At 43.3% G+C, this 22,899-nt stretch overlaps 1 long non-coding RNA gene and 1 pseudogene across 2 annotated transcripts in view; both read right to left on the bottom strand.

Moving 5' to 3' along the window:
- Positions 1-10,208, bottom strand: part of LOC105744673 (uncharacterized) — a 50,376-nt gene extending 40,168 nt beyond the window's left edge. The window contains exons 1-2 of one of the 2 annotated variants that reach the window (XR_009182946.2): positions 9,004-10,208; positions 3,390-6,599 (exon numbers count right to left, since the gene is read on the bottom strand). This is a non-coding gene — a long non-coding RNA (uncharacterized lncRNA). Of the gene's footprint in view, positions 1-3,389 lie in introns of both variants that reach the window. The other variant, XR_009182945.2, reaches the window with a different exon arrangement.
- Positions 10,209-16,046: 5,838 nt separating this feature from the next.
- LOC101443215 (14-3-3 protein theta pseudogene) lies at positions 16,047-22,849 on the bottom strand (annotated as a pseudogene).
- Positions 22,850-22,899: the final 50 nt, after the last annotated feature.

Consider the following 22,899-nt stretch of genomic DNA (forward strand, 5'->3'; position numbering starts at 1 on the left):
TGCACAAGGTTCTGGGTTCATTCCCCATTACCTCCTAAAAGAAAATATAATCAGAGAAAATTGAATTCTACATAATCATCTATCAAGATAACTGGTGAACTCTGAAACTGCACCCTTAGAGAAAAGGGAAGAAATCACATGGGAAGGAGTAAGATAACAAGTGATGAGGAAACTGAAGCAACATATTTATACCAGTGCTTCACAAGAAAGGTACAAGTGGGGGGAAAGCCAGTGAGGTAGAGAAGCTGATTTTTTTTTTTTTTCTGAAGCTCTATATTCAAATTTCCAAGCATGTGTTGCTGTTTTTGTGGTATTTTTTAGGTGGTACCACGGACTGAACCCGGGACCTTGTACATGGGAAGCACACGCTCAATCACTGAACTACACCCACTCACCAGGATTTTTTATTTTTAAGTGAGGATACACAAATACATTTATAAGCACAGATAGGGGGAAGGCCTCTCAAGGGACCTGAAGATATAAAATTCAAACCTAATATTCCTAAAGGTAGAAGTATATACGTAGTTTGGCAACTTGATTGTAGTAATTTATTAGAAGGAAGTAGATTAACATTCATTACTCCAGGCACTTCAGTCCTTTCACAGTTTCTCCCCCTTTCCAAAATCCATGTACTTTATACCACACAGCGTCTTATCCAAGTTTAGAACTAGAAACTTTGGACAGGAGAGTGATGCCTATTCCTAGGTGATAGTTCCTAAATAGTTTCATCATATCACTTATATTATTTTCATTTAAGACTCATTAAACCATTTACCTGTGACCTAGACCAAAAAGGTCATTTTTCGAGAATATTTAATACAATAAAATCAACATCCATCTTAAACTAGATTTTCTACCTCCAGCTAAACAGGAAATTCCTTAAGGCTCTCCTATAAAGCCAGGCCCTTTTTACAGTTTTGGAGCACTTAGAGGCTGGGGGAGAAGAGGGCACAAGGAGAACGAGGGAGCGGGGCGTAGACGTGAGAAAGGCAAGCCTGCTCTACCTGCCCACCTCAGGAAATACAGCGGCATGTACTGAGGTGGGAGAGAGGCCCATTTTGAACATAGAAATTAAGGTTGCACTTCTCAAATATCCTGTAATGTGTGAGCTATTCCAAGGACTTTAGGGCTGGAGGTTGTAAAATCCAAGCCAAATAAAGAATACTAAGCAATGTGGTGCCAGATGATCCAAGGCTTAGTTGAGAGGAGGACGCTTGCCGGTATCAGACAAACCCTGCGTGACCTCGAGCACCATGCTATTCCAAGGCCTGGTAGAAACCATCCTCCCTCCTCACCATGAAGCAGCAGGTATACACCGAATGAACCCTCACAGAGGCAGGCAAGAAGCAATGAAGATGTGGGAAGACGTCCAGGTCGCCAGTAACCTCCCGGATGCTAAATCCAAAGTCCGAGCTTCAGTCCTCATCTCACCTCACCTCACCACCGCACTGGACAATGGCATCCGCATCTTCCAGGACTCCACTCGACTGGTTTTCCTTTCACTTATCTGGTCGCCCCTTGTCCCTCTCCTTCAAAAGCTGGCCAGGAGACTCTGCTCAAGTACATACTCATTCATGGCTTCATGCCAACTTTATGCATCTCTTCTCCAGATCCCAGGGTCCACCAAACGGAGCTCTCCACCGAGGTGACTAGTGGGCCCCTCAAACCAATAAGGCCAAAACGCATCAAAGTCACCCCATCAGCATCGCCTCAAAATGAGAGATCTAGCCAGGCATTCCTGATTCTCCTCCCACTGTTACCAAGTCCTGTCGTTTCTAATTCTGAAATGGCTCTCAAAAGCAGCGCTCACTCCATCCCCACCACACAACCTTTTGCAGCCAAACTGAATTTCAAGTGTCTCCTGCTCACGGTGTCTCTCATTGCCATGAGGTGGTTCCCACACTTCCCACCTTGGGCACTGCCTGGCACCGAGAAGGTGATTCACAACTAGGTCTAACATCCCTGCCTGCTTTTTGCTAGAGAGGCACTGTTCTAATGAAGACATAAAGAGGTTAGATATCTTGCCCATAATCAGTCAGGAAGTGAACCTGGATTCAAATACAGCTGGCCTCCAGAGCCCATGCACTGACCACTAAGCTCTACTGCCACCTGATAAAGGTGGAGGGTTTGAACAGAGTCAACTCCATCAAATGAGACTGAGAAGCAGCCATTCAATTTTGCAATTAAGATATTTTAATAAGGAGTGACACAGTATCATTCTTTTCTTTCTTTAGAGTTTTTATTTACTCTATAATCCCCAAGCAAAAACTTCACCTTTCCCCCTCCTCTGAACCCCTCGTAACCTCTAATTTACCTTCTCCTAGAGTATCATTGTGGTGCCAGGCACCAGGCCAAGTGCTTTATAAACATTATATATACATCATATCTTTTTCTTTTTGTATTGTTTTTATTGTGGCAACATATATACAATATAAAATTTGCCATTTTAACCATTTTTAAGTGTACAATTCAACAGCATTGTGGGGTCATGCTGCTGAAGTAATCAAAAACACAGGAACATTTTTATAAATGGGTAACGGGTATTTTTTGGAGAAACTATGAGATGCCTGATAGCTTGAAAAGGCCTAGGTTGCTTTGAAGAGACTGTTGGTAGGAACATGGACACTAAAGTTATTTCCAGTGTGGCCTTATAAGGAAATAATGAAACTATTATTGGAAACTGGAGGAAAGGCGATTGTGTTTTAAAGTTGCAGAAGACTTAGCAAAATGAACTGGTGATGTTAGATGGAAGGCAGAATTTGAAAATGATGAGCTTGGACATTTAGCTGAGTAGATTTCCAAAGTAAATGGCCTGGCTTCTCCTTCCATTTTAGAGCAAAATGCAAGAGGAAAGAGATAAACTGAGAATTGAATTGTTGAGCACAAAGAAACCAGAGACTGATTCTGGAAAGCCCAGGCTTCCAGATAACAAACCCTAAGACTACAGTAGCCCAAAGATATAACTAAACTTGGAACTTGAAAGTCAGGATTGAAAATGCAGTTATCCAGTAAGGACTTGTGGAAAATCTTACTGCCTGATGTCTTGGATCCCTGTCTCCTGCATGCTAGAAAAACACACTTTTTGTAAGATCTGTATGAATGAAACCACTGTCATCCTGGACTAAAAGGTACAGGGAAGGTAGAGATTGTAGAGAAAATGGCTTCATGAGGAAAAATCATGGAAGCTGAGGTCTGGGATTAAGACATCTCCTCAGGCCAAGAGAAGGACCCTACTCCTGGTACCAATTTCTTTTTAGTTTGCCAAAGGGGTGTCAATCCAAAGTACCAGAAATGGGATGGCTTTTATAAAGGGGATTTATTTGGGGTAAAAATTTACACTTCCAAAGCCATGTAAAGTCCAAACCGAGGGAACAGAGATGCTTTCTCACCAAAGTCAGCTACTGTTGATCCAGCATGTGGCCCCATGGTGAAGCAAGATGGCGTTGAACTCTGGTCAGATTTCAGCCTTCCCCTCAGGGTCTTCCTTCTCCTCTTGAGCTGCACCATGGGCCCAGCCTCGGGATTTCGTGCTTAAGCGATCCTGTAGTCCTCCCTACAGGATCAATGATGGTGGCTTCCTTTTCCTGTGTCTGAGTAAGTTCCTCTCTGTGTTTCCATTTATATCAAACCCAGCAAGGGAATAGAGACTCAACCTGAGTCACCTCTCACTGATAAAGTCCAATCAAAAGCCCTAAATTGATCTTATCAAGTAATCTAATCAAAGCCCCCTCAACTGAATTTAATGCAATCAAAGAGTATCACATCCAGAGGAACAGATTAGTTTACAAACATAATATTTCTCTTCCAGAGATTCATAAAATAATTTCAAAACTGCCACAAGTACATTCACAGTGTTGTGCTACAATCACCACCATCCATTACTCAAACATTTTCATCACCCCAAACAGAAACTGTGGACCCATTAAGCAATAATTCCCTGTTCTTCCTTCCCCTAGTCACTAATTTATTTTCTGTCTCTATGAACTTGCATATTCTAGTTACTTCTTATAAGTGAAATCATACAATATCTGTCCTTTTGCGTCTGGCTTATTTCATCCAACATGATGCCTTCATGGTTCCTCCATGTTTTAGTATGTACTAGAACCTCATTACTTTTTAGGGCTGAAGAATATTCTATTGTATGTATATACCACATTTTGTTTAATCCATTCATCTGTTGATGGACACTTGGGTTCCTTCCACCTTTGGGCTATTGTGATTAATGCTGTTATGAACACTGAGGTATAGATATCTGACTCCCTAATTTCAATTCTTTGGGGTATCTACCTAGAATTGGGATTGGCCAGGTAGGATGGGTAACTCTTTCGTTCTGTTTTTTTTTTTTTTTAATTTATTTTATTTCTCTCCCTCCCTGCCTCGTGGTTTTGCACTGTCTGCTCTCTGTGTCTGTCTATTGTGTACCCATCTTTTTTAGGGAGGCACTGGAAACCAAACCTGGGACCTTCCTCGTGGGAGGGAAGCACCCAAAGGCCTGAGTCACCTCCGCTCCCACATGAGTAACTCTAAGTTTAACTTTTTAAAGAACCATCAAACTGTTTTCCAAGTGACTGCCCCATTTTACATTCATACCAGCAATAAATGAGAGTTCCAATTTCTCCACATCTTTGCCAACACTTGTTATTTTACTTTTTTCTCCCTCCGTTAAAAACAAAAAATCAGTCATCCAAGGGGATATGAAGTAGTAGCTCACTGATGTTTTAATTTGTCATACATCATATATTTTAATCCCCACTACACTGCTAGATAGGTATTTCTATTTAGTTTACAGTAGAGGAAATTGAGTTAAAAGAGGTTAATATGTAGACGGTCACACTGCAAATAAATGGCAGAGATAGACTCCGACTTAATATATCTAACTCCAAAAGTGCCATCAATCACAATGCCAGGACTTTCAATTGGATTTCAAGTCAAATGCCAAATTAAAAAAAAAAAATCTTTCACTTCCCACGTGTACTGTATTTTGGCCACTGTCATCAATAAAATGCACAAGACTGTTTTATCTTTTGAAGTGTAAAAAGTTTAGCATATGTTCCATCTTTTGCAAGACAACTTTTATCTCAGCACTCTTTCAGCAGAGTGTAAACCAAAGAATGGAATCTTCTTCTGCAAATAGTTTATTATTTCTTAATCAGATACAATTCCTAGTGCAGAAGAGCCTTTCAACAAGTTTAAAATGACCAAAAGTTAAAATTACAACAGAAAGCAGAAAGTTCTCACATTTAAATGTGCAGTTTGGGCAATATGGACTGACATAATTACAGGTGAGTAACCAAACTTCATTTCAAAAATTCACACTTTGTATTTACACTCACTCATAATTAATGAGCACACTGTTCCATTTCCAAAATCATGATATAAAACGATGGTAACTTTCATAATTTAAAAGAAAATTCCCATTTAAAAAAAATTCTCTTAAGTAGGGAGATGGAAAATAATTGATCTTTTTTGAAATTGCTGACTTTTTTAAAAACCAAATTAAAAGTTCCCCCATATTAAAGTTTAATGTTTTGAGGTTTAATTAAAAGGCATTGAAGAAAACAAGTCAGGGAAAGATGCCAGGATTCAAGGAATGCTAAAAGCTCAACAAGAAATCATATTATAGCATCCAAACTCAACAGAAATCCTGGGAGATGTTTTGAAACTGGCACTTTTAACCAAACAGCACAAAAAGTTCAACTGGTAAATGACAGTACCTCACATACAACCACTTCCAAGGATTTCATTTAGGTATGTTGTTATACACAGAAAGAGAGCCTACACCTGGGAAAGATAATTTAAGGATTTCCATGTTCATCAAAATAAATCCTAAATGGAAATTCAATTTGCTAAAAACCCAAACTCCATTTTCATTTTTCATTTTAATTGGAATGTGAGAGTACAACACAAAAAAATGGTTTAAAGCCCTCTTACATGGTAAAGGAACCCTGTGGTACATGTCAATATTGAAAAAAGCCTCTCATGTGTTTGCCATCCCTTTACTATGTTATGCCACATCCCCTATAACAACTACCATTTTTCAGATACTTGTCTGTTAGAAGCAGACAGAGTAGTGGTAGAGAGGAAAGAAGTGTCAAAAAGAAGCAGCCAGGGAAGTGGATGTGGCTCAACCAATTGAGCATCTGCCTACCATATGAGAGGGAGGTCCAGCGTTCAAACCTAGGGCCTCCTGACCCATGTGGTGAGCTGGCCCACCCGCAGTGCTGATGTGCGCAAGCAGTCCCATGCCACGCAGGGGTGTCTCCTGTGTAGGGGAGCCACATGCACAAGAAGTACGCCCCGCATGGAGAGCCACCCCTCATGAGCAAAGCGCAGCCTGCACAGGAATGGTGACACACACATGGAGAGCTGACACAGCAAGATGATGCAACAAGAAAAGACACAGATTCCTGGTGCCGTTGACAAGAATGCAAGTGGACACAGAGAGCAGACAACAGGAGGTGGGGGGAAGTGGAGAGAAATAAATAAAAATAAATCTTAAAAAAAAAGGCATTCCAAAGTTAATATGGGGGAGAAGATGTGGCTCAAGCAGTTGAGTGCCCACCTCCCACTTGGGAGGTGGATTCAGTTCCTGATGGCTCCTGGAAAAACAAAAACAAAACAAATGAGAAAAAAAACAAAAAACTCTGGGAAGCCAATATAATATGGCTTTGTGGTTGAGCACCAGCTTCCCATATTTAAGGTCCGAGGTTCAATCGCCAGTATCCAGAACCTCAAAAAAAAAAAAAGTTAATATGCTACAGTCTTGAATCACTCTCCCATCTCTAGAATTCCAATGTGCTATCCATTGCGCCACACAGCTGCTCAAGACGGTACAGAAAGGATAAGGCGGAAGCCAGTGAGGTCCTGAAGTCAGCACAATGCTCGAGCAATTACAAGGCATCGAGGTTTAAATGGTTTCGACAAAATTCAGCAAGAGAAACAGCATCTCTGTGAAGTGGACTGAATGTTATTCAGAAACACTCAAGAGATGGCTGGAGGGCTTGCTAGTTATCACTTAGCCGTCGCCAGAGCTGCAGAGACCTGAACACATTTGAGCTTTGCAAACTAAACAGAGGCACTGGTGCCATGTCAGTTGGCCCTACTTTGGAGTTTGTGTTTCTGTGTGATGGAGCTGGACTCAGATGTGGTCTCTGTCCACAAGCCTGTAGTTAGTGGTGGGGTTTAGCGTATACCCAGGGGACCTGAATCTCTGGACTGACCATGTGATAGCCAGGCCCTGAGCCTCAATATACTTGCAACTCCTACACTCTGGTTTATTGGACTTACCCCACTCAGCTAACATGGAGTTGAAGGTCAACCACCGCACCACGGAGACAAGAGTGCCTACAAATGAAAGCAGGAGGACTGCATCCAGCATCCATGTGGAATCTAAGCCCCCTCTTGATATAGATGTGGAGTGGACACAGCCATTCTAGGGTCCACAGGATGGAGGAATAGAATATGGATTAGAGTGGACTTAGTGATATTCTATTCATGAACTATTGTGATTAGTAATCGAAGAAAATGTGGCAATGGTGTGGAGAAAGTGGCCATGGTGGCTGCTGGGGGTAGGGAATGGGAGGCAGACATGAGATGTGGGGGCATTTTCAGGACTTGGAGTGGTCCTCGGTGGTGCTGCAGGGACAGTTACCGGACATGGTATGTCCTCCCACGACCCACTGGGTGGAAAGTGGGAGAGTGTGGGCTATGATGTGGACCAGTGACCATGAGGTGCAGCGGTGCTCAGAGATGTATTCACCAAATGCAATGGATGTCTCATGATGATTGAGGAGGTGGTTGTTATACGCGGAGGAGTGGGGTGAGGGGGGGGGGCATATGGGGACCTCATTTTTTTTAACATTAAAAAAATAAAGACAAAAAATAAAATAAGGGAAACGGACTTTGGCCCAGTGGTTAGGGCGTCCGTCTACCATATGGGAGGTCCGCGGTTCAAACCCCGGGCCTCCTTGACCCGTGTGGAGCTGGCCGTGCGCAGTGCTGATGCCCGCAAGGAGTGCCGTGCCACGCAAGGGTGTCCCCCGGGTGGGGGAGCCCCACGCGCAAGGAGTGCACCCGTGAGGAAAGCCGCCCAGCGTGAAAAGAAAGAGCAGCCTGCCCAGGAATGGCGCCGCCCACACTTCCCGTGCCGCTGATGACAACAGAAGCGGACAAAGAAACAAGACGCAGCGAATAGACACCAAGAACAGACAACCAGGGGAGGGGGGGAAATTAAATAAATAAATAAATCTTTAAAAAAATAAAATAAAATAAAATAAAATAAACAGAGGCACTGTGAAACAACTCACAGACACCAAATTTAATTTCCTGATTATTAATACCAGACAGGAAAGGCAATGGGCATCTTTTCATTGCCCTTACCGTAAGTTAAGCACTGTTTTATGCCATTGGCTTAATAAAGCAAGACAAACTCATAAAATGAAAATGTCTTTAAAATCAGAAATCTACCAGGAGCCCAACGGGGTGGCATATGTTTTGCCTCTCTATTCCCTCTTACAAAAGCATTTAACCCTTAACCAGCTGTCTCGGCCAATACTCCTGGGCACCTACTGCTCCACTATCTAATCCATTCTAATTCACCAACAGACCCTGGACATTTCATTTCTCAGCTAATTCTGAAAGGCCCAAATCCTCCCTATGGACCTCAAGGTCACAAACTTTTTTTTGAGGTACAGGGGCTGGGGATTCAACCCGGGACTCCATATGCAGGAAATGCAGGAAGCTGGTGCTCAACCACTGAGCCACATTGGCTCCTCAGCTGGTTTTTCATTTGTTTGCTTGTTTTTGTTGTTGTTGTTTGGGGGAGGCACTGGGAACCAAACAGGGACTTCCCATGTGGAAAGCAGACACTCACCCCCTTGAGCCACATTCACTCCAAAGGTCACATCCTTGATGAAGCCCTTTCTCTGATTCTAACCATAATAAAATCCCTAACACTTGGTATTCCCCTATGGCCATTAAGTCCTGCCACATTTTATAGCTTACTGCTTTAAGTTCCCTGTGGTTAGAAACTATTTGCCCTTAGTTCTCTCACTCTCCTTCCTGCAGCAGCTGCAGCTGGAGCCCAAATAGAGACTGTGCACTTGATCAGCACTTGGAATCTCAGTGCCCAGACCTTGCCGGCCAGCCCTGAATCAAGTCCACCGCAAACAGGCCACAAGAACTCCTCCAGCACCTTCTTTACCATGGTAAAACAAACCATCGCCTTACTCCTACAGAGAAAAAACGCTTGGAGCCATTAAGTGTATTTGAGGTCCACAACAGGTCTAATTCCTTTCAGAATCATTAGAAGAAATGAAGGAGGAGGAAGACAGCACCAGTGGAATTCCATCCACAGCTGGGTACAGAAGCTCAGATCCCAGGCTGACCAAAAATGGTGTTATAGGGACAAACCAGATTATCAAATATTCATCATCAGCCTTGGAGTTTTTCCTCCCACCTACCACAGCGGCTCACCTTTGAGGCAGGAAAGTAGCAATTAAGAGGAAGCCACAACTTCCCTGCCAAAGCAGGCTGCAAAGAAACTCACCATTCATCACCCAGTGAGAGCTATCATCTGCTAGTTAAGAAGTAAACTACAGACATCAGAATCTTCAACAAGGCCTCCTCACCAGCTGTCTAACGGTTGTGGTATTCAGTTCTGAAAACAATTCAAAACAGCACGACGGGCCTAGCTTTATTCCTAACTGTGCCTATAAAGGGAACTGAAACTACAAGGCTCCAGGGTTTCTTGAAACTACTCATTATCTTACTCAAATCTTAGTGAAGATACCAATCCACCCCATTTTGGATATTTCCCAAGTTTGACACACAAAACACGGACATTCCACTTTACGTCTCTGCACTTATGTATCCCCCACCTTCTTTCTGAGATACATTTACTTTGTAAACGCAGAAGTAACCCAAACAGTATCCAGAGTCAAAACTGGCAAGCTACCAAAACGCTCCCCGTGCCAAGCAGCGAGGCCTAAGCTCCAGAGAGAGGAAACCCTGCCATCTGGAGGGCGGCAGGGGCCCTTGCTCAGAGAGATAAGGCTGGACAAGCCCCGGGAGCAGGTGGCCAGGACGAGGCCGCCAGCGCAGGCCGGACCACGGCTGACTCGGCGCGACCCCCCACCGGCGGCAGGGGCTGCAACCGGAGAGGCCAGGAAAAAGCGCGCACGGAAAAGCCGCTCCGCGCCACCGCGCCACCGCGCCTCCCGCGCCTCCCGCGCCTCCCGCGCCTCCCGCGCCTCCCGCGCCTCCCGCGCCTCCCGCGCCTCCCGCGCCTCCCGCGCCTCCCGCGCCTCCCGCGCCTCCCGCGCCTCCCGACCCCACTGTCAGCCGGCTGGGCCCCGACCCCGGCTCACCCCGCCCCGGAGGGCAGCGACGCGCCCCGGACCCCGACGGCAGCACCAGAGGCCAGCACCGCACAAGCCACCGCTATTCGGGCTCGGCTCCGCCAGCCGGGGTTTCCGGGGGAGAAAAACGCCACCGCCAACGCTGCCGTGACCTCCGACCCCTGCCGTCCGAGGGCGGCGCGGCCGGGACAAGATTCCTCAGCCGCCCCCGGCGAAGGGCACGCCTCCTGTCTTCCGTGTGTGTCCACATGTATCAAGTGTGTATGTGGGATGTGTGCCTTTGAACGTGGAGTGCGTGATGCACGTTTCTTTATCTGAGCGCGAATGTGGTGGTGCGAGACTAGGGCTGTGGGATGTGTGCGTGGTGCGTATGCGTCAATCTGGGTGGGTTTCTTGGCGCTTGTGTGGTGTGTGATGGCTGTGAGTTTGGGCTGTGCAGGCATTTGTGTGGTGAGCGTGTGTGTTTGCGCACATTTATGCTGTTTGTGTCTGTGTTTATGTGTATCTCTGTGTTTCTGTACACGTGTATTAATCACTGGTAATGAGAGTATAACTTGGTACACCACTTGGTAAAATAACTTGGCATTATCCAGGATATTTGAAGATAGACATTCTCTCCCTTTTTATTTTTTTAAACTTCTATTTATTTTCTCTTCCCCTACCCCGCCCTGCTGTTTTTGCTGTCTGTGTCCATTCACTGTGTGATCTTCTTTACCTATTTCTCTTTCTGTCTTCTCATCTGTCTCCTCTAGGATTCACCAGCATTCGATCCTGGGGACCCTGATGTGGAGTGAGGTTCCTTGTCAGTAGCGCCACAGCAGTTCCTGGTCTCTGCTGCTCTTCTCCTTGACTCTGCCCTCCGTTTCTCTTTTGTTGAGTCATCATCTTGCTGCGTGACTCACTTGAGCAGACACTGGCTCACCGTGGGGGCAGTCACGTGCGCACTGAACTCAGCACATGGTCACTCGCGCGGACAGCTCACCATGTGGGCACTTGGCTCGCCACACGGATACCCACTTGGGTGCTCGGCTCACCACATGGGCACTCGGCTCGCCATGCGGGCACTGGCTTGCCACACAGGCATGCTTCCTCTTCTTTTTCACCAGGAGGCCCCAGAGATCAAACTGGTCCTGCCATGTGGCAGGCGGAGGCCTTATCACTTGTACTTCCCTCTCCCTTTTTTTTTAATTTTAGTATGTTATTCATATATGAACATACATAAACAATTATTGTATAGTAAAAGTTATGAACTTAAAAAATAAACATGTACAACATCATACAGGGGACGCATACATGACCCCTCCAACACCTTGCATTGTTGTCATACATTTATTACAAACTATGCAAGAGCATCGAACAAATATTACTACTAAGTATAGTCCATACCTTACATTTGGTGTATTTTTCCCCCAACCCACCCTATTTTTAAAAAGTAAATCAATTTTATTGATACATATTAATAAAGCATACAATTTATCCCAAGGGTATAATCAATGGTATTTGGTATAATCACAGAGTTGTGCATATATCACTTCATTAATTATTAAAGTATTTTCATTATTTCCATAAAAATAAACAAAAAACAGACAAGGAAATTCCTCCTCTCTCAATCTCTCTGTTTCCCCTGCTGTATGTAGCTGCTATTTCTGCTTATTCTTGCACAATTATTTATTTGTTTACTAGGCAGTTTTATTGAGATATATACATACCATATGATCTATCCAAACTGTATAATCAGTGGCTTTTTTTTAAGCTATTAAAAAGACCTTTATTGTAAAATTTTAAAATAAATAGAAAAATTAAAGAAATTACAAATTTTAAAGGAAAGTGCAAGTCCAGGTTAGAGTTCGTATAATCAATTCTAAGAAGTAGGTAGTAAAGAAACAAACATTTGTAAATATAGATAATCCTAATATAATAAAAATTATAACAGAATTCCAATTTTTATACTACACCTCTATTTGACATAATAATCCCTAAGAATGAAATTAATCATTGGTTTAATTATTTAATTTCCATTTAGACCATAATTCTTTCTGGATAATCAAATTCCTGTTTAGGACTTCTTCACATCTTATTGGAATGAATTATAACAGATAACAATATGGCAGTTCATAATTTTATGAGCCAGAAAAACTCAATCTTTTTCAGCAGTACTCATGCTAAATCATTATTGAACATTCTCTCTTGAGAATATATATCCCAATAACCCTATTCCTAGGCATATACCCTGGAGAAACACTTGCCCATAGACACAAGTAAACATGAACGATGTTTACAATAGCACTTTCTGTAGTCCTAAAAAATTGAGGTGGTAGAGAGCGGACTTGGCCCAGTGGTTAGGGCATGCGCCTACCACGTGGGAGGTCCACGGTTCAAACCCCAGGCCTCCTTGACCTGTGTGGAGCTGGCCCATGTGCGGTGCTGATGCGCGCAGGGAGTGCCGTGCCGTGCCACGCAGGGGTGTCCCCCGCATAGGGGAGCCCCACACGCAAGGAGTGCACCCCATAAGGAGAGCTGCCCAGCATGAAAGAAGGTGCAGCCTGCACAGGAGTGGCGCCACACACACAAAGAGCTGACACAACAAGATGATGCAACAAAAAGAAACACAGATTCCCAGTGCCACTGATAAGGATAGAAACGGTCACAGAAAAACACACAGCTAATGGACACAGAGAGCAGACAACTGGGGGGCAGGGAGGAAGGGGAGAGAAATGAAAAAAATTGAGGGGGTGGCTGAAGACAACAAATGCCCATAAAGAGTCAAATGTAAAAATAGATTTTGTTGTATTCCTATACAATCAAACACAAAACTTCAGTGAAAATGATTGAATATAGCTCACACAGGAATGAGAATCAATCTCAGGATGTACTACTATTAGGGGACAACCAAATCACCAAATGTTATGTTACAGCATCATTTCATTACACAAAATTCCAAAACATGCCAAGGTAATCAACATACTGTTTGGAGGTAGATGCATAACTGGTGGAACTATGACAAAAAAAAAAAAAGAGAAAAAGCTGCATAGGCTTCATGTTAATGGGACAGGAGCGCACAAGGTACTTCAAAGACAAGGAGGGCAAGCTAAGAAAGCACTGATAAAAGGAGCCTTGTGCTTAGAACTGGCACCTAGACAATATGCTCCCACCCAGCGACGGAAACGAAGCGAGCGTGCATGTCAACACAGCTGCATTAGGAGATACCTTAATTCAAACGGAGTCCAAGGTCTCCCAGGGACAATGGCAAAGGATCCTCACAGCAGAAGGGCTCGCTCTTAGGGGAGACTTAGGAGCCACCTGGTCTATGGGATTCTTCACTGAACAATGCAACCTATTAAAGTGCTCTTTAGCAGCTTTGGTTCCATGACCGAGTGCCAACTATCCTTTCCCTAACGTGCACCTTGCAGGTATTGGACATATTTTAAACAGGACTAGAGTGCTTCCCATGGGGGAGTAATGCGCCTTGGGGTATCTCTCTCATGGGGAACCAATATCTTTCAAACCATATATCCTGAGAAAAGGAGTATGGCTATACCAAGACGTTCTGATTCTGAAGATACCATAGACTTCTATTAGATTTAATGTATGGTATGTGAGAAATGATAGATTTTGTTGGGAGGGACAAAATAATGAGAAATTAATTATGGTTTTTAATCACTCAGGAGAAGTATACTGTAAAGTGCAGCTAGCCGTTGATCAGGGAGGCAAAAGAAATGTAAAATTAGTCCAAAAATATGGCAGGTCGTGCTGCTATTATTGGATGGTGCAGCTCTCTGTTTAAATGCATACCACCCCCTCCCTCCATAATTAGTGCAAATATTTGGGGTCAGTAGACACATTTTGATTTTCTAAATGATTATAGACTGTTGTAAGTCAAATAATTGCTCTCAAACAGGGTGATAATGTTTTTGGAAAATTGCCTTGACCATGGGTCTGGAGGGTGGACTGAGCTGGGAGGGTTAACTCCAAATTGGCCTGAGCTGTTTTGCTCAAGTTTCTGCACGGCACTGACAATGGTCAAGGCATGGCCCATGCTGATCAATAATGTTGTTTTGTGTCCATGGGTCCAAAGAGTTTCCAGGCAATTTGTAGCAGCTGCGTGGCATCGTTTACTGATAACAGTGAGACTGTTGATTTACACCTGGGCTTGAGACTCTCTGGAGCAGGGTTTCTTAACTAGGGGTCTGTATTAGTCAGCCAAAGGGGTGCTGATGCAAAATACCAGAAATCTTCTGGGCGTTATAAAGGGTATTTATTTGGGGTAGGAGCTTACAAATACCAGGCCATAAATCATAAGTTACTTTGCTCACCATAGTCTATTTCCACGTGTTGGAGCAAGATGGCTGCCCACATCTGTGAGGGGTCAGGTTTCCTGGGCTCCTCTGGGCTCAGCTCCTCTGTTTTCTCCACAAGGTCAGCTGTAGACTATGAGCCTCTCTCCACAAGGTCGGCTGTAGTTTATCAGGTGAACAGTTCTGTCTCTCTGCCTGGGGTTTCTGCTGTGTCTAAGGCGCTGTCTCTATTCCTCTGTGTTCTTTCCCTGGCTCAGGTCCTCTCTTTCCGGGGCTTGCTTCTCTTTCCTCTGTGTACTTACTTCCTGGGGCTTCACCTTAAGACTTCAGCATCAAACTTCAAAATCAAAACTCCAACAACAGAAACCCTCAACTCTGTTCTTTCCCATGCCTTTTATCTGTGAGTCCCCACCCACTAATGACGTGGCCCAATCAAAGCCCCAATCATAACTCAATCACGCCCAGGTACAGACCAGATTACAAACATAATCCAGTATCTATTTTTGGAATTCTTAGCCATATCAAACTCCTACAGGGTCTGTGGAAAGATTTCAGGGATCCATGAGCTTGAACTGAAAAAAAATCACCTTAGTATCTTTATTTTCTCTGACTGCCCACTGAAACCTAGCATTTCCTTCACTTATGAATGTATGCAGTAAATAAATGACAGTAGTATTCATTTTACCTGATGGGCAAAGGGGTCAGTGGAACAAAAAATGTTAAGAACCCCTGCTCTGGAGGGTGCTGTAGTTGAGACTGATGGAATAGCAGGAATGTGCCTATGTGATCAGAAATGAAAAACAACAAACGGAGGCGACATTTGGGGCTCCCTGTCCCATGATGTTTTGTGCACGTGTTGGTGGTTCCTGAGCCAGGACAGAAAGCGCATTCTGTCTTGGCTCTTGCAGGGGGAGCTCCCTCCTGGCCTTTCCAGACCCCAGTCTGTGACACAGCCTTTGTCTGTAATGCATTTCCTTCCTGTAACTCTGTTGCTTCTTTTAACCCTTTTCTGTGGTGAACTACAGCTCTATAAGCCCTGCCACTGTGAGTCTTTAGCAATAGAAAGCTGTTCACCACCGACAGGGCAGTTATTAACAAACTATCACTGGGTCTCCTGAAGGGTTTCACTGAGAAGGCCACATCACTTCTTTGTTATTCCTGCCCCAAATGCTTAAACTGTGAATCTAGTCATAAGGAAATGATCAAACAAATCCGGGAAGAGGGACATTCTGTGAAACTTCAAGGCCATACTTCGAAAATAGCAATGTCAGGACAAACAGGAAACAAAGAGGCAAATAAGGCGGCACCCCTCTTCTGTCATAGCTTAAGGTGACTAAAGAGACAGGGCCAGCAGAAACAATGAGCAATCCTGCACAGGAAGCTGGATTTTTTTTTGAAGAAGTTTTATTGAGATATATTCACAAACCATACAGTCATTCAAAGTGTACAGTCAAGGCTTTTAGTATAACCACAGTGTTGTGCATTCATCACCACAAAAGATTTTAGAACCCCTTCATAACTCCAAAAAGCAAAGCTCTGCACTCCTTACCAGTCACCTCTCAATCCCTCTTCCTCAGCCCTACATAGCCACTAATCTAATTCCATCTCTAGTCATTGATTCATAGTTACTTTTTTTTTTTTTTTTGGTTTATAAAATGTTATTTTATTTTATGTTACTCTGCTGTTACATAGGGCATAACATTTTCACAAGGCTTTTTTGGGACTACAGTCAATGATTAGCAACACACAATAGTGGTCCAACTCTCTAAACAACAATCATTAGACAAAGTGGATACCCTCTTACATGTGCACAAATCTGCATGGAAAAGTACTAAAATTTTAGACTTGGACTTGTGTACTTTAATTTATATCCCCTTTCTAGTGTATTAAGAAATGACATGCACTTTAATTTGCCAAAAGCAATGCTTGTATTCTGGCAGCAACATGCTACTTCTATTACATAGTAAAGTGAATACCAGAACTACAAAGGCAGGAGTGTAAGTGAATTTTTATTGGGAAGGGAAGTTGTCAACTTAAACAGCAGCATGTCAAGAGTGAGTAAGGAAACTCCCTGTTGTCACAGATATACTTGACTTCCTTAATATATATTATGTAGGAGGCATTTCAATTTGTGACCCCCAGCCCAGAAATGTCCAATGCTTTTCCATTCAATCTAATACTTCTGGATTCCTACTAAAAAGGAATACTTTAAGAGCATGGAAAAGTTGCTTACTGAAAGGAAATCCCTGAAGAAGAGTAAGGTAGAGAATGTAGAAATTAAGAAATTATGTAGAATACTCTCTAATTGTAATCAACTACATTTTCTTGTCTTCACAGTAATACAAAACAGTCACTTGCAGAACTGGTTCAGATTACTTAAATACCAGATACATTTTAGTCCTCTATATAAGTGTTTGGAAGTTACTTATGTTTATATGAAATGAAGCTATTAATACTTTTCTACAGCAGTACTGCACACCAGGAAGGCCAAGACAAACACAAATCAAGGAATGGAGTTTTCCCAAAGCTGCAGTGTGAAAAGACTAAACAGTTGATTCCATACACATGAATGGATTTCTTTACTATAGGAAATCCAAGTGGAATAAGGAATGGAGATGTGTAAAAAGGTTTCTTGAGGGGAAAGATGACACCCTGTATGCATTTAGTTTTCTGCCCCTTCTGCTGCTTCGCATTCTCCTGCACTGTCTGATGTCCATAATGTTAGGTTGTCTCTAAGCAACTGCATGATGAGGGTGCTGTCTTTGTATGAGTCTTCATTCAGTGTATCAAGTTCTGCAATGGCCTCGTCAAAAGCCGTTTTAGCCAGCGTACAGGCAAGCTCTGGGTTACTAAGGATCTCCTAGTAAAATACAGAGAAGTTAAGAGCCAGCCCCAGGCGGATTGGATGTGTGGGTTGCATCTCTTTCTTGCTGATATCAAATTCCTCTTGGTAAGCTCCTTGGGAATTATCTATCGTTTGTTTTCGATCATCACCACATGCCACTTCAGCAAGGTACCGGAAGTAATCTCCCTTCATTTTCAAATAGAAGACCTTACTCTCTGGATTAGTTGCATTGGCTCTTAAATACTTATCCAACAATTCCACAACCGGGGTGCAGATGGACCTCAGTTCCGACTCCACTTTCTCCCGATAGTCCTTAATCAGCTGCAACTTCTTGTCCGAGGTGTCGGTTTTCTGCTCCATGCTGGAGATGACCCTCCAAGCGGACCTGCGGCCCCGACCACGTTCTTGTAGGCCACCGAGAGCAGGCTGCGCTCCTCGTTGGAGAGCTCGGCGCCCTGCGCCGTCACGGCCTGCGTGCAGGTGGCCATGTCGTCGTAGCGCTCGGGCTGCTCGGCCAGCTTCGCCTTCTGGATCAACTCCGTCTTCTCCGTGGCTGGCGCGGGGGACGGCGGTGTGGGGCTCCGGGCGAGGGCCGGGGAGGAGAGAGAGCGGGCGAGGCGCGCCGGCGGCGAGCAGGGACCCGGCTCAGGCAGAGGCCTCCTCGGCAGCCTTTCCCGTCCTGGCGGCCGCGAGGTGAGTCCCTCCACTTGGATCCGCTCTGGGCTCGGGCGAAGGACCCTCCCGTCTCAACCTAACCCGGGGCCCAGTTACATTTTATGTAAATGGCATTATACAAGATGTAGTACTTTGTGTCTGGTTTCTCTCACTTAGCATAATGTGTTTTGTTTTGCTTTTTTCCTGATATTAACATCTTATAATATTAACGTACATTTGTTCAGTTTCAAGGAAAACCAGTCTTATATATGCAAGATTACCCATATTCAGCTTTCCCATGACATTTACTATGCTATACAGTCCTATGCTACATTTGTTAGATTTCCTTTTATAACATACATGACTTTAGACTTTTCCTTTCAGTATACCCATATAATATCACTGCTAGTTAAAAATATAATGGGGAAGCAGATATGGCTCAAGCAATTGGGCTCCCGCCTACCACATGAGAGGTCCCTAGTTTGGTTCCCAGTGTCTCCAAAAGAAGAAAGCAAGCTGGTGCAACAGGCAGGCATGTCAGACTGATGCAGGGGCATGATACGGGAAGAAAAGCATGATGAGTGACACAGCAGGGCAAGGGACAGAGGTGGCTCAAGGGATTGGGTGCCTCCTTCCCACATTGGAGGTCCCGGGCTCCATTCCCGGTGCCTCCTAAAGAAACAAGGAAGAAGAACAGATACAACAAGTACAAAACAAGGAGTGAGTGGGGAGAAAGAGATGAATTAAAATAAATCTTTAAAAAACAAACCACATTATGATATGCTTTTCACCTTTTCTATTCATTTCCAAAAATTAACGAACAACCTTTTCACCAATTATGCACAAGTTAACCTTCAGCTTTCCGTTCTCTAACCTCATTCTATTTTCTGGTGACCTATATTCTACTTATTAACTCCATGGGTTTACACAATAAAATTAGTTCATAACTGCACAATCATCCAGTATTTGTCCTTTAAAAAAATCTACACAAGACAGTATTGGGAAAGTTTGGATGTGGTCTGTTTTTGTATCAATGTTAAATTCCTATGGCCACATTGGAAAAAATGTCCTTATTCTTGGGATAGTGAGATACACTAATGCATTTAGAAATATTAATGTTTGACCTAACTTTCTAATACTGCACCTGCAAAGTGTGTGTGTTTAGAAAGAGGGAAAGAGAAGAGAGAGTGAAGGCAGGAAGCAAAATGTGACAAAATGTTAAGAAGTGTTGAATTAAGGAGAAAGGTCTATAAGTGTTCACTGTACGCTTCCCACAACTTTTCTGTCGATTTGACGTTTTTCAAAATAGAAAGTTAAGGGAAAAAATGAACAATCACTGTAATACTTTAGGCTAGGGGTCAGCAAACTTTTCTGTAAAAAATATTTTCGGCTTTGCAGGCCAAAACGGCCTCTACTGCAACCAGTCAACTCTGCCGCATACATTGAAAGCAGTCACAGACCATCTGTGAGCGGGTGTGCCAGTGTTGCCATAAAACTTCATTTACAAAAAACAGGCGTTGGGCCAGATTTGCCCCCCAGGCCGTTTCCTGTCCCCTCCTCCTGTAGGCGATGGGAAACCCAGGGAGATCCTGCTGCGTCCTGTGAGTGACTAGAAATTCATGGCTGCTTAGGAATTGGTAAATTCTGTTTAAAACATTAATCGAATATTGTGGCTGGAAATGCTATAATCCTAATCGTCTAATAACTGAGGATTTAAGTGCCACATCTCATTTAAAACATCCTCTCCCCTTTTTCCTCTTTTCTCTAATAAAAACATTGGAAATCTCATATTCTGGAAGCCCAAGGACTAGAGCTCCAATGCCCTACCATTCTCTCTTTCCTCCCATCTCCAACCTCTTGGGAAGGTGCTGTAAAATGGTGCTTAAGATGGGGTCTCTGGAACTGGACTGCCTGAAATTATATGTAGTTTGTGCTCCATATATATATTTAGAGCATAGAATAAATATGCTTTAACAAGTCAGCCTAGTCCAGCCCCCCTCCCACCCTCACCTCTGCCTCCCAAATTAGTTCATAAGTTCCTGAAAGACTGAGTCACCATGATTTACTAAGTAATGGGGCAAAGTTTCCACTTTCAACAGTAATCATGTCCATCCACCCCTCCAGCTTTTCAAATTAGGAGACAGTGATCTGACTTTTCAAATTAGGAGACAGTGGCCAGACCCCATTCATCACCCTCCTAGCGGGGCTTCAAAATTTCAAGTTCATTTCCAACAATCGCCCCTTGCCTTAGGTGAGTTTCCTCTGTCCTATAAGAATGCTTAGCAGTCTTCTGGTGGGCACAACAAATCCAAGAAACTAGATTTCTTTCAGCTTCATTGCCCTTTTGTTAAAGGAGTGAGCACCTTTCCTCCGAACCCACTCAGCAGGTGTGTAGTTGTGTAGAAGGAATTCAAACCAGCCACCTACCTCTGAGGACAACTCATTCTTGCGAGGGGAAGCAGGGCTTAGAAACTTCAGGGAGGGCGGTTGTGCTCTGGAAGGCAGCATTCTGTGTTGGCAACCACTGACAGGTTGCCTGGGGAGCCCTGTTCAGAGGCAGCTGTGCTGCTTTTAATACTAAACTTCTCTCTCTAAGAGCTGATGTGTGCTATTACAATTGTGCGGTGCTGTTTGCAGCGCTTTTTAGACTTTTTGAATAATTTGTTCCCACTTTCTGATGCTAAAACAACCATGGTATTTTCTAAAGTTGGGAAATTTTAGAAAATAATAAAAAGGAAAAGGAAACCGCCAATAACTGCTGTTCATATTTTGCGGCGTTTCCTTCTGGGTTTTTTTTTTTTCTGTGCATTTCATGGAATTTTAAAACATATTTGGAACATTCTACTGACTATTATGCTGCGATAGTTTAACACATAATTACTGAAAACATTTTTTCAGTAGTAATTAAGTTTTAAATGCTAATGAGTCACTTTTTCTTTGAAAACTTAAAAAAATGAATGATGTTCATGAGTGTACTATGATTTAAACATTCCCCTATGCGCTTAAATACACTTAAATGCTGTTTGAAAAAAATATTTATATATATTTTTTTACTTTGGTAGTCAATATTCTATTGTGTTTCTAATTCTTAGGATAGATTTCTAGAAATGGGATTACTATGCCAAAAAGTAGAAAGATTTTTAAGACTCTTGACACACCATACTGAATTGCTTTTTGGAAGGTGACAATTTGTACTTCTATCAATGTACATTTCTCTATACGTTTATAGGCACAAACTACTAGCATATAATTTCATCTTTGCCAGTGTGATAAGAGAAAAAGTGTACTTTGTTATTACTTTATTTTACATTTCTTTCATACTGATGAATTTGAAAAATTTTCATCTGCTGTTGGACATTTGTACATTTTATTTTGTAGTCTGTGATGTTTGTTCATCACCTTTGTGCATTTTTAAAAACTATTTTCCAGAATGGTGGGACCATTTTGCATTCCCAGCAGCAATGTCTGAGGGATCCAGTTTCTTTACATCACCCCTAGCACTTGATATTGTTGGCTTTTTACATTTTCAGCCATTCTAATAGGTGTGTAGTGGTAGCTTTTTTTTTTTAGGTGGTACAGGGGATTGAACCCAGGATCTTGCACATGAGAAGCAGGTGCTCAACCACTTTAACTATATCTTGTTTCCTTCATCAGTGGTTTTAATTTGCATTTCTCTCATGGCTAATGATATTGAATATTTTTTCAAGTGCTTTGTTTGTCTTTCCTCAGTGAACTTTTTATCAAGTCATGCCCATTTTCAAACTGATTTTTTTAAAACACTGTTGAGTTTGGAGAGTTTTTTTTTTTTAAGATTTATTTTATTTACTTCTCCCCTCACCTCTGTTCCGCCCATTTCCTGCTCTCTGTGTCCATTCACTGTGTGTTCTTCCGTGTCTGCTAGTATTCTCATTAGGCGGCTCTAGGAACCAATCCTGAGAACTTCCGGAGTGGGAGAGAGGAGATTATTCTCTTGCGCCACCTCAACTCCCTGTCCTGCTACGTCTTCTTATTTTCTCTCTTCTGTGTCTCTTGTTGCGTCATCTTGCTGCACCAGCTCTCAGGATCAGCCAGTACTCCTGAACGGGGTGGCATTCCCACACAGGGGGCGCTCCTGCGTGGGTGGCATTCCGGCATGGGCCGGCACTCCACATGGGCCAGCTTGCCCTCACCAGGAGCCCCTGGGCATCAAACTCTGGACCTCCTATATGGTAGACAGGAGCTCAATTGGTTGGGCCACATCCGTTTCCCTGGAGAGTTCTTTATATATCCTGGATACTAATCCTTTGTTTGATATGTGATTTGCAATTTTTTTTTTTTCCAATCTCCAAATTATCTGTTTACAGTCTCTCACAGAACAAAAGCTTTCATTTTGTTTAAGCTGATTGAGCCCAATTTATGAGTTTTTCTTGTATGGATGATGCTTCTGGTGTGATGTCCAAGAACTCCTGGCCTAGTCCTCAGTCCCAAATATTTTCTTCTCTGTTTTCTTCTAAAAGTCTTACAGAAATTATAGTGAGGTGGAGGTTCAGTTTTCTGCCTGTGGATGGCCAATGGCCCCAGCACCATGTGTTGGAAGGTCTATCATTCTTCCACCAAATTGCTTTTGCACCTTTGTCAAAAATCATTTGGGACAACAAGCTGGGGGCCACCGATGAGCTGTGGACACCGCCCAACATCGTGTCCTCTGTCACCGTCATAGTTATAGGCAACATCCGCCGTGGCTTCCACGTCCTGCTGGGGATGCGCA

The sequence above is a fragment of the Dasypus novemcinctus genome, chromosome 23 (assembly GCF_030445035.2).
Source record: "Dasypus novemcinctus isolate mDasNov1 chromosome 23, mDasNov1.1.hap2, whole genome shotgun sequence".
NCBI classification, from domain to species: domain Eukaryota; kingdom Metazoa; phylum Chordata; class Mammalia; order Cingulata; family Dasypodidae; genus Dasypus; species Dasypus novemcinctus.